Source organism: Chiloscyllium plagiosum, unplaced genomic scaffold (assembly GCF_037043375.1).
Source record: "Chiloscyllium plagiosum isolate Xiang-an unplaced genomic scaffold, Cpla_swu_hap1 HiC_scaffold_1, whole genome shotgun sequence".
In the NCBI taxonomy this organism is placed as follows: domain Eukaryota; kingdom Metazoa; phylum Chordata; class Chondrichthyes; order Orectolobiformes; family Hemiscylliidae; genus Chiloscyllium; species Chiloscyllium plagiosum.
In genome coordinates this window covers 129,982,797-129,992,395 of record NW_028270139.1, presented here as the reverse complement: position 1 = coordinate 129,992,395, position 9,599 = coordinate 129,982,797, and positions in this window count along the sequence as shown.

Below are 9,599 nucleotides of genomic sequence, written 5' to 3'. Positions count from 1 at the left end.
TGTGGGTCTTAGCACTCAGTCAGAACTCCACAGCAGCCATTACTGCCTCTGTGTGCACGATCCAAAACCTCAGCTTGGAACTCAGTCATTGTAAAGTCCTTCACTAAATTATAGCTTTAAATTGTCTCCTTGCCGTGTGCCTTTTTCTTTTACAATGCAGGGTAAAATTACTAAAATGCAAGTGTGCTATGACTGCCTAAGCCTATTTAAGTACAGCCAGTGATTGAGAAATATCCAATTATGTGGCTAATTATTTTTCTAAACCTGAAACTCCTCACTAAATATGATCATATTTGATGTTCAAATAGTTTGATGTGTAAAGCACTCACAAGATGCAAATATAAAACATTGTTAAATTATAAGTTGACTCTTGACTGCACGGGTATGTATGAGATGTTGTGAAAGAGTGTTAAATTTGTCTGAGGGCTTAGAATGTAATGAAATACTCATCACTTGCCTTCCCTGTCAAATGTTAACTTTTAATATTTTCATTATTTTTTTACCTCGACCAAGAACAATGGTAATGCATTACTTTTAACTTTGCTTCTCCATGTGACGACTTGTACTGACGTTTTGTATCAAGGTACTTTCATATTTAAGGTGGTGCTGTGTGTGGTGACATTACACACTTTTCACTGTATTCTTGTACTTCTGTACTTGAGTACACATGACAATAAAGCTTAAATCAAATCAAAAATGTGGTCCGTTTGGTGAGTTGAGTCTCTGTTGAGTTATTTTGAATCTTTTGCTTTTTTTGCTTTCCAGCTGAGGTAATACAGTTTGGAAGTGATAGTGATAATGGACGTATGCAGCCAATGAGTACAGATAAATAGAGATCCGGGGTCTAAATACATAATTCAATGCAAGAAGAAGTTATGAAAATGGATGACTTTTATTGATTTTATAAATTAGACTACAATAATACAAGAGTAAAAGAAAAATTAGGAATTTATATGAAACTTTCATTCACCCACATTTCAGTTATTCGTATAATTTTGGCTACTTCATCAAGGAAAAACTTAAAAGCCATCCAAGAGTGTCTGAAATTGATTGTCAGTATGGCTGATGACATTGCCGTTCCTCCGGCCCGGGTATTTTGCTGCGAACTTCACCATCTCTGAGGTCAAGTAGGTGGTGGGCGGGTGCTGTCTGGTAGCAGACGTTATGTACAGAAATGCTCCTCTGAAACTAATTGATGCGTGGAGCAACATGGTGGCTCAGTGGGTAGCACTGACACCTCACAGCGCTAGGGACTTGGGTTTGACTCCATCCTCCAGTAACCATCTGTGTGGACTCTGCACATTCTCCCTGTGTCTGTGTGGGTTTGCTCCAGTTTCCTCCCACAGTCCAAAGATGGGCAGATTAGATCTTGCCCCTAATATGGACATGAGGGAATTCGTTTTCACAGCTTGAATTAGCTATCTCTTGAAGATAGTTACTATTATTGAACTCCTGAAGCGTGTGCGTGTCTGTGTCTGCGTGAGAATGGTATTCTTTTTTCTCTGAAATTTCTAGGATGAGTGCATGGAGTCCTGATAAGAGCCAAAGTCCACCAATGGGGGTGGCACGGTGGCTCAGTGGTTAACACTGCTGCCTCACAGCACGAAGGACCTGGGTTTGATTCTCACCTTGGGCAACTGCCTGTGTGGAGTTTTCACATTCTCCCCGTGTCTGTGGGGTTTCCTCTGGGTGCTCCAGTTTCCTCCCACAGTCACAAAGATGTGCAGACCATGCTAAATTGTCCATAGTGTTAGGTGCATTAGTTGGGGTAAATATAAGGTAGGGGAGTGGATCAGTGTGATCCCAGAGAAAAACACCATCCTGTGAGTGACACGGGTTTTAAGTGAAGGAAGTTCAGAGGTACAAAAATGTGAAATGAGAATGATTGCAGGTTGAGTATATGGATAGATTGGAGAAACTGGGGCTGTTGCTTTGAGAATGGAGATTTAGTACTGGTGTAAAATATCATGAGGGGTTTGGATCGTGTAGACAGTCAAAAGTGATTAGTAACTAAACCAAATGAGACACAGTGAAAATATTCTTTATGCAGTGAGTAGTTAATATTTTGAATGAAGTGCCAGAGAGTGTGGTGCAGACAAATTCAAGAAAATAATTTAATAATTATCTGGAGAGAGAAGATTTGCAGAGGCTATGGGGAGAAAAAGAAACAAGGAAATGGGATTAGGTGAGTGATCCTTGGCTGACACAACAGGCTGTGAATGGACACTTGTAAGTTTTCTAAGACCAGATAAAATGTTATTACTTTGGCAATAAAAACACCTATTTATCTGGTTGGGGTGTAAGGAGGAGGCAGTGAGGACTGCAGATTCTGGAGATCAGAGGCTAGAGTGTAGTGCTGGAAAAGCACAGCAAGTCAGGCAGCATCTGAGGAGCAGGAGAATTGATGTTTCGGGCAAAAGCCCTTCATCAGGAAACAGGAGGTCATCAATGTAAAATTGTCACAGAAAGGGGAATGCCAGGGAAAGAAGTTTCTTTATGGCTTGCTGCAGGGAATAGTTGAGGTATGAAGATCCAAGACAAGTTGTTAATGAAGCAACAAGTAACTAAGTACATTTTGAGTAGGTCTGGACTTTCACTATCTTGCATGGAAGTCACCTACGAACCACATGAAGATATACTCCATCTACTCCAAAGCTGCTTGTGGGTGTGTTTGTCAGGTTCCAACTCTCAGCATGTGCAAGCTGCATGCTTGGAAAGATTCTGTTTTCAAATGTTTCTGGCTAAACTTAAATCCATTGCTGAGGAGAGCCGACCGCTCTTCATCAAGGACCTATCCATCCCTGAATGATACTAGTTTGGTTTTGTTTGATTGTGTGAAGGGAATGAAGAAAAAAGATTACCTACTGTTACAACCTTTCATTCTTTGATTGATATGTACTCTCCACTTATCAAAACCTCTGCTACCTTTGATGTGAGAAGGAGCTTTGACGAAGGGCTTATGCCCGAAATGTTGATTCTCCTGCTTCTTGGATGCTGCCTGACCTGCTGTGCTTTTCCAGTAGCATACTCGACTTTATTCCCAAATAGCTCATTTTAAATCCAAAATTATGTCTTCAAAATTTCAATGTATCCACCCTTCTAACCGTTAGACGACTAATCTTTTAAGCTCAAAGAAATGCCATTAAACTTATAACTTTTTTTATCCCTGGCTACATACTGTTGAATTTACACTTATTCTTTAAAGGCTGTTTCAATATATTTTTTGAAATTTGATGCCCATACTGGAAACAGAACTCCAGGTAGTGACTGAATCTCTGCAGCTGCTGCAACACTTCCGGACACTCACATTTCAATTTCTTTCCGACAAAGGCCAAAGTTTAATTTAATACCTTTATTAAGCCTTTTGTTACGACACAGAGGTGAACGCCTCTGTTAATTAAACCAAACACCCAGAAAAGCTCACTTTGAAATCTGTTAAAATATGAGTGACAGAGAACTCCTAAATTCCACTACTTAAAGAAAATAACATTCTAACTCTAAAAGTGAACATTAAACAAAAAGTATTTGCAAGTCTAAGCCCCCCGTTTCTCTCGACTACCTACTATATGCCCCCAACTCTATAACAATATGCTGTTCCAATAAGACACTTATTAAAATTACATCAACTTAATTTCAAATCTTCACAGTCTGTCTTCTTCTGTGTCTTCACACTTCTGGCCGTGGATCTCCCTGGGTCGTCGTCTTTCTTTTTACTGCGAGTATGTTTCACATGAAAAGACACCTTTGATAGAGAGTATTTTCTAATTTCTTGGAGAGTAAGAAGTTATTGTGGCAGTTGCCCTCTGACCAATTTTCAAAAAGTCCACATGCTTATACCCCTCCAACATCGGATTGTCTCATTAGCTTGATGTTGGTGAAACAATAAATTCAAAATTTATTGAGTTTTCATATCCTGGCCGTAATTTAACCTGATTGGGTAAATTCAAATTGTTGTCAAAAGAATAACAAAACTCAGGTATCCACTTCACGGCCAAATGTTACATATTTTCAATTTTCCAGTATACTCTGGGACTGACATCTCGTCATATACGCCAGTACTTGTAATCTCTCAGTTCAGAGCAGCATTCTCTCTCACTTAAAGGTACAGTACACACCTTCAACTTCAAAACACTTGTACACATTTACTAATTTGCAGTGATCTATGCATTTAACACCAGCACTTTCTCTCAGCATAGGTAAGGAAGGAGTAAGTAGTAAATGTGACAGAGTACTTAGAGAACTTTGTGAAGGAAGGAAACGGTGCTTCTCTGGAATCTGGATAATGCTGGACTCAAGGGTTGATGTGGGAGCACTAAGTTTTAGTCCATGTGGCACGAACATCAGGAGTAGGATGTGTAATAGTGGGAGGGTTTTCACTTGAGCTGTGCTGGAACTGGTATCCTGGAAAATAGTTACAGCTATCAACAGGACCAAATATTGCTGAGCAATTGTTTGATGGGAGCAGGATGCAGTGGTTAAGAGTTTCTGTGAAAGGCAATTTAGAAAGTGAATGAGACAGGACAAGACAATAGTACACTGGAGCTATCTGGGGAATAACAACCAGACTGTGATAAGAAAAGACTGAGTATACAAACATGACAGTGAAGCACCAAGATGGATCAGCATAAGGAAAATGATGGTTAAAAAGAAGGGAAAGGCCTGCAACATTCATAACAAGATTAATTAATTGATAACACAAATGGAAATAAAAGGTGTGATTTGATGGAGAAGTCATTGCAAAGTGACTAAGGGTAGATACTTGGCCTCCATTGCCCTCTGCAGCAGTGAGTTCCACAGACTCACCACCTTTTGGCTGAAAAAACTCCTCCTCATTCCAGTACTAAAGGTTGCCTCTTCACTCTGAGGCGGAGCCTTTTGGTCCTTGTCTTTTCTCCTAGTGGAGACATCTTCTCCACCTCACTCTATCCAGATCTCTATTCTGTAACTTTCAATCAGATCCCTCCTCATCATTTTAACTCTATCAAGTATAGACCCCGTGTCCTGAACTGCTCCTACATTGCCAGGACCAATCTTGCAAACATCTCTCGACCCTCTCCAATGCCATCATATAGTTGCTTAGATATATGGCCCAAAACTACTCACACCGTTCCAAATGTGGTCTGACCAGAGCCTTATATAGCCTTAGCAATTACACCCTTGCTCTTGTATTCTAGCTATCTTGAAATGAATGATAACACTGCATTTGCCTTTCTAATTGCCAACTATTAACCTTAAGAGAATCCTGAACTAGGACTCCCACATCTCTTTGTATTTCAGAAGCTTTTCTCTGTTAAGAAAATAGAGTCTATGCCTCTTTGTTTTCCTACTAAAGTGCATAACCTCACACTTTCTCACATTGTATTCCAGCTTCCACTTTTTTGCCCACTCTCCTGGCCTGTCCAAGGCCTTCTGCACCCTCCCTGCTTCCTCAACACCAACTGCCCCTCCACCTACTTTTGTGTTAGAAGTATATAGATCACCTAAACAGTGGCTACAACGTGGGAGACAGTACACATCAAGAACTTGTGGGTTTTTAGAAAGCTAATGAAGTAACTATTCGCAATCTAATCTTCATATAGGTTGGATAAATTAAATTTCCAAGGTTGCTGTGAGGGTGAATTTATGGGACATATTTGAGACAATGCTTTTTCCAGCTCCACTCTTTATCCACAATTTATTAGTATAACATGTTTATGAAGGAACTGGGTACAGGCTGTTTTACATAAGGAAATGAGGAGGACGAGGCAATTCAGCCCCTGATCCTATTCTGCCATTCGATCCAATCATGGCTGATTACATTTCAGCCTCAACTCCACTTTCCGACCCACTCCCCATAATGCTTCAAACTGTTTCTAATTAAAAATGTATATATTCTCCCCCTTAAATTTACTTAAGTGTCCCAACATCCACTGCACTCTGGGATAGAGTTCCACAGATTCAGGATGCTTTGGGAGAAATCATTTCTCCTCATCTCTGTTTTAAATCTGCTACCCCTTATCCTAAAACTATAACCTCTCGTTCTAGATACTCTAGGTACGGTCTCACACATGCCTTGTGTACAGTCACAGCAACAATTGCCAACATTTATTCTCTATTCTTTTAGAAATAAATGCCAAAAATTAATTTGCCTTTCTTATTACCTGCTGAACATACAAACTAGCACACAATCTACAAATATCACGAGTCACTTTCACATCCTGCATTCAAGTGATAAATATAGATTGCAATTAATTGGAGCCCAAGGAGTGAGCTCTGTGGCATCCTATGAGTTGCATCTTGCCACCCAGAAATATTTATTCCAACTCTCTGCTTTCTGTCAAATTTCTATTCAAGCTAATCTTACGGATTAATCTTTTGTGCAGCCTTTTATCAAATGCCTTCCGAATGTCTAGATATACATCTACAGGATTACCATTACCCACTTTGCTTGTTACATCTTCAAAGAACTCTAGCAAATTAGTAAATAGGACAGGTATTAAACTAACTGGTCTATGCTTTTTTCCGTCTCGGTCTCTTTTCGAACTCTCCATCTCAATTCAATGTTATATTAGCATTTTTTCAATCCACTGGAACCTCTCCTACATCCAGGGAAGTTTGAAAGATTATAACCAGTGAATTCACCATCTTTGCTGCGACTTCCTTTAAGACCCTAGAACGAAGGCCATCAGGCCCTGAGGACTTGTCTGACTTTAATCCCAACAGTATCTTTAATCTTAGTACCTTTTCCCTAGTGACGATGATTGTTCTATGCTCCCCCTTTCTATAATGTCTGCATTACCTAGTTTATGACTATTTGGCAAAGCATAGTGTGATTAAAAGCAGTCAGCATAGCTTTGTGAGGGGCAGGTCAGGCGGCACAAATCTTATTGAGTTCTTTGAGGAAGTGTCAAGACAGGTCGACGACGGTCGAGCAGTGGATGTGGTGTATATGGATTTCAGCAAGGTATTTGATAGGGTTTCCCCATGGTAGGCTCATTCATAAATTCAGCAAGTATGGGATACAGGGAGATTTGGCTATCTGGATTCAGAATTGGTTGGCTGACAGAAGGCAGAGAGTGCTTGGAAGACAGTGTTGACTTGGGCCTCTGCTCTTTGTAGTTTTTATAAATGACTTGGATGAGGAGGTTGAGGGGTGGGTTAGTAAATTTGCAGATGACACAAAGGTTGGAGGTGTTGTCGATAGTATAGAGGGCTACTGCAGGCTGCAGCACGACATAGGCAGGATGCAAAGCTGGGCTGAGAAATGGCAGACGGAGTTCAATGTGGATAAATGCAAAGTGATGCATTTTGGAAGGTCAAACTCGAATGCTGAATATAGGATTAAAGACAGGATTCTTGGCAGTGTGGAGAAACAGAAGGATCTGGGTGTGCAAGTACATAGATCCCTCAAAGTTGCCACCCAAGTTGATCGGGTTGTTAAAAAAGCAGATGGTGTTTTGGCTTTCATTAACAGGGGTATTGAGTTTAAGAGCCGTGAGGTTCTACAAGTCCCTGGTGAGACCACACTTGGAATATTGTGTCCAGTTCTGGTCACCCTACTATAGGAAAGATATAGAAGCTTTGGAGAGGGTGCAAAGAAGGTTTACCAGGATGCTGCCTGGACTGGAGAGCTTGCCTTATGAAGAAAGGTTGAATAAGCTCGGACTTTTCTCTCTGGAGAGAAGGAGGAAGCGGGGAGACCTGATCGAGGTGTACAAAATAATGAGAGGAATAGATAGAGTCAATAGCCAGAGACTTTTCCCCAGGGCAGGATTGACTGGTACGAGAAGTCATAGTTTGAAGATATTAGGAGGAAGGTATAAAGGAGACGTCAGAGGTAGGTTCTTTACGCAGAGAGTTGTGAATGCATGGAATGCATTGCCAGCTGTGGTGGTGGAAGCGAAGTCATTGGGGACATTTAAGCGACAGTTGGACATGCACATTGATAGCAGTGAGTTGAGGGGTGCGTAGGTTAAGTTACTCTATTTCATTAATATATCGTGGGCCCAAGGGCCTGTTCTGTGCTGTACTTTTCTAAGTTCTATGTACCTGTTACTTTTGGAATGGTACCAATGTCCTTCACTGTGAAAATTGAAGCAAAATATTGAATTAGAACTCCTCCATTTCTGTCTTCCCCACTATCATCTCCGGAGTCTCATCCTCTAAGGGACCAACATTCACTTTAGCTATTTTGTTGACTTTTGTGTTTATAGAAACTTCTGTTATCTGTTTTTATATTTTGCACTTGTTTTTTTTCATCATTTACCTTTGCTCTTTTTATTATTGTTTTAGTAACTCTCTGCTGATCTTTACAAGTTTTTCTGTCTTCCAGCCTTCCACTCACCTTTTCAATATGTTATGTCTCAGTATTTGCCTCTATATTATCTTTAACTTCCTTGCTTAGCCATTGATTTTTTTCCCCCTTCTTACACTCTTGCTTCTTCTCTGGAATATATAGAAGTTGGGCAGAATATGCGAAAGTTTGAAAACATATACCAACAGATTCAAGAGAAACTTCTTCCCCGCTGTCATCAGAGTTAAGAACGGACCTCTCATGTATTAGAGTTGCTCTTTCTCTGCATCTTCTCTGGAGCTGGAGTCAGTTTAACACTATATTCTGTATTCAGTTTTATTGCCCTGATATACCTATGTAAGGTATGATTTATCTGGATAGCATGCAAAACAATACTTTTCCACTGTATCTCGGTACATGTGACAATGATAGATCAAATATCTCCTTAAACATCTGCCACTGCTCAAGGACTGTTCTACTTAAATCTACTTACCCTGTCCACAAGCACCAAATCTGTCCTCATACCAATGCAATTACTTTGTTTAACTCCAGAACACTAATGTCATACTCCAATTTTGCAACTTCAAACTGAATTTGAAATTCTAGCAGGCTATTATCACTCTTTCCTGCAAGATCCTTCACAATGAAATTAATTAGTCCCATCTCATTACACAATATCAAATCTAGAATAGCCAATTCCCTAGTTCATTCCCCTCCAAGAAATAACCTCTAACACAGTCAATGAATTCTCCCTCAATGAGAGATTATGGAGTTGGGAGCGATTTATTAGCATGGATATTGACTAATTAATAAAGAAAAAGAAATTTGGGATAAGTGAATCATTTTTAAGCTGTCAAACTAATTAGTGGACTGTTGCAGGGAGCAGTGCTGATACTTCAACTACACAAGAACTATATTAACAACGTAGATGAAAGAACAGGACTATTATAGTCAAATTTGCTGATGATTCAAAAATAGGAAAGAGAGTCTGGAGGAAGATGCAGAGTCAGCAACTTAGGTTAAATGATGGGAAAAATAAATTAGTAGATGCATCATAACATGGTTGCCTATTTTACCAGGAAGAATTGAAAAGGGGAGGAAAGGGAAGTTAAGGCATATTCTTGTTGAATAGCGGAGTACACTCAGGGAACTGAATGGCTTATCCTGTCTGTGTGTTTTCTGCCAGGTGCTCGGGTTTCCGCCTGAAGTCCAAATATGCACTGGTTAGGTAGATTGGTCATGCTAAATACAGAGTTACGGGGACAGAGTAGGGGGCTGAATCTGGGTGAAATGCCTTTGCAGCGTTGGTGTGGACATGATGAACTGA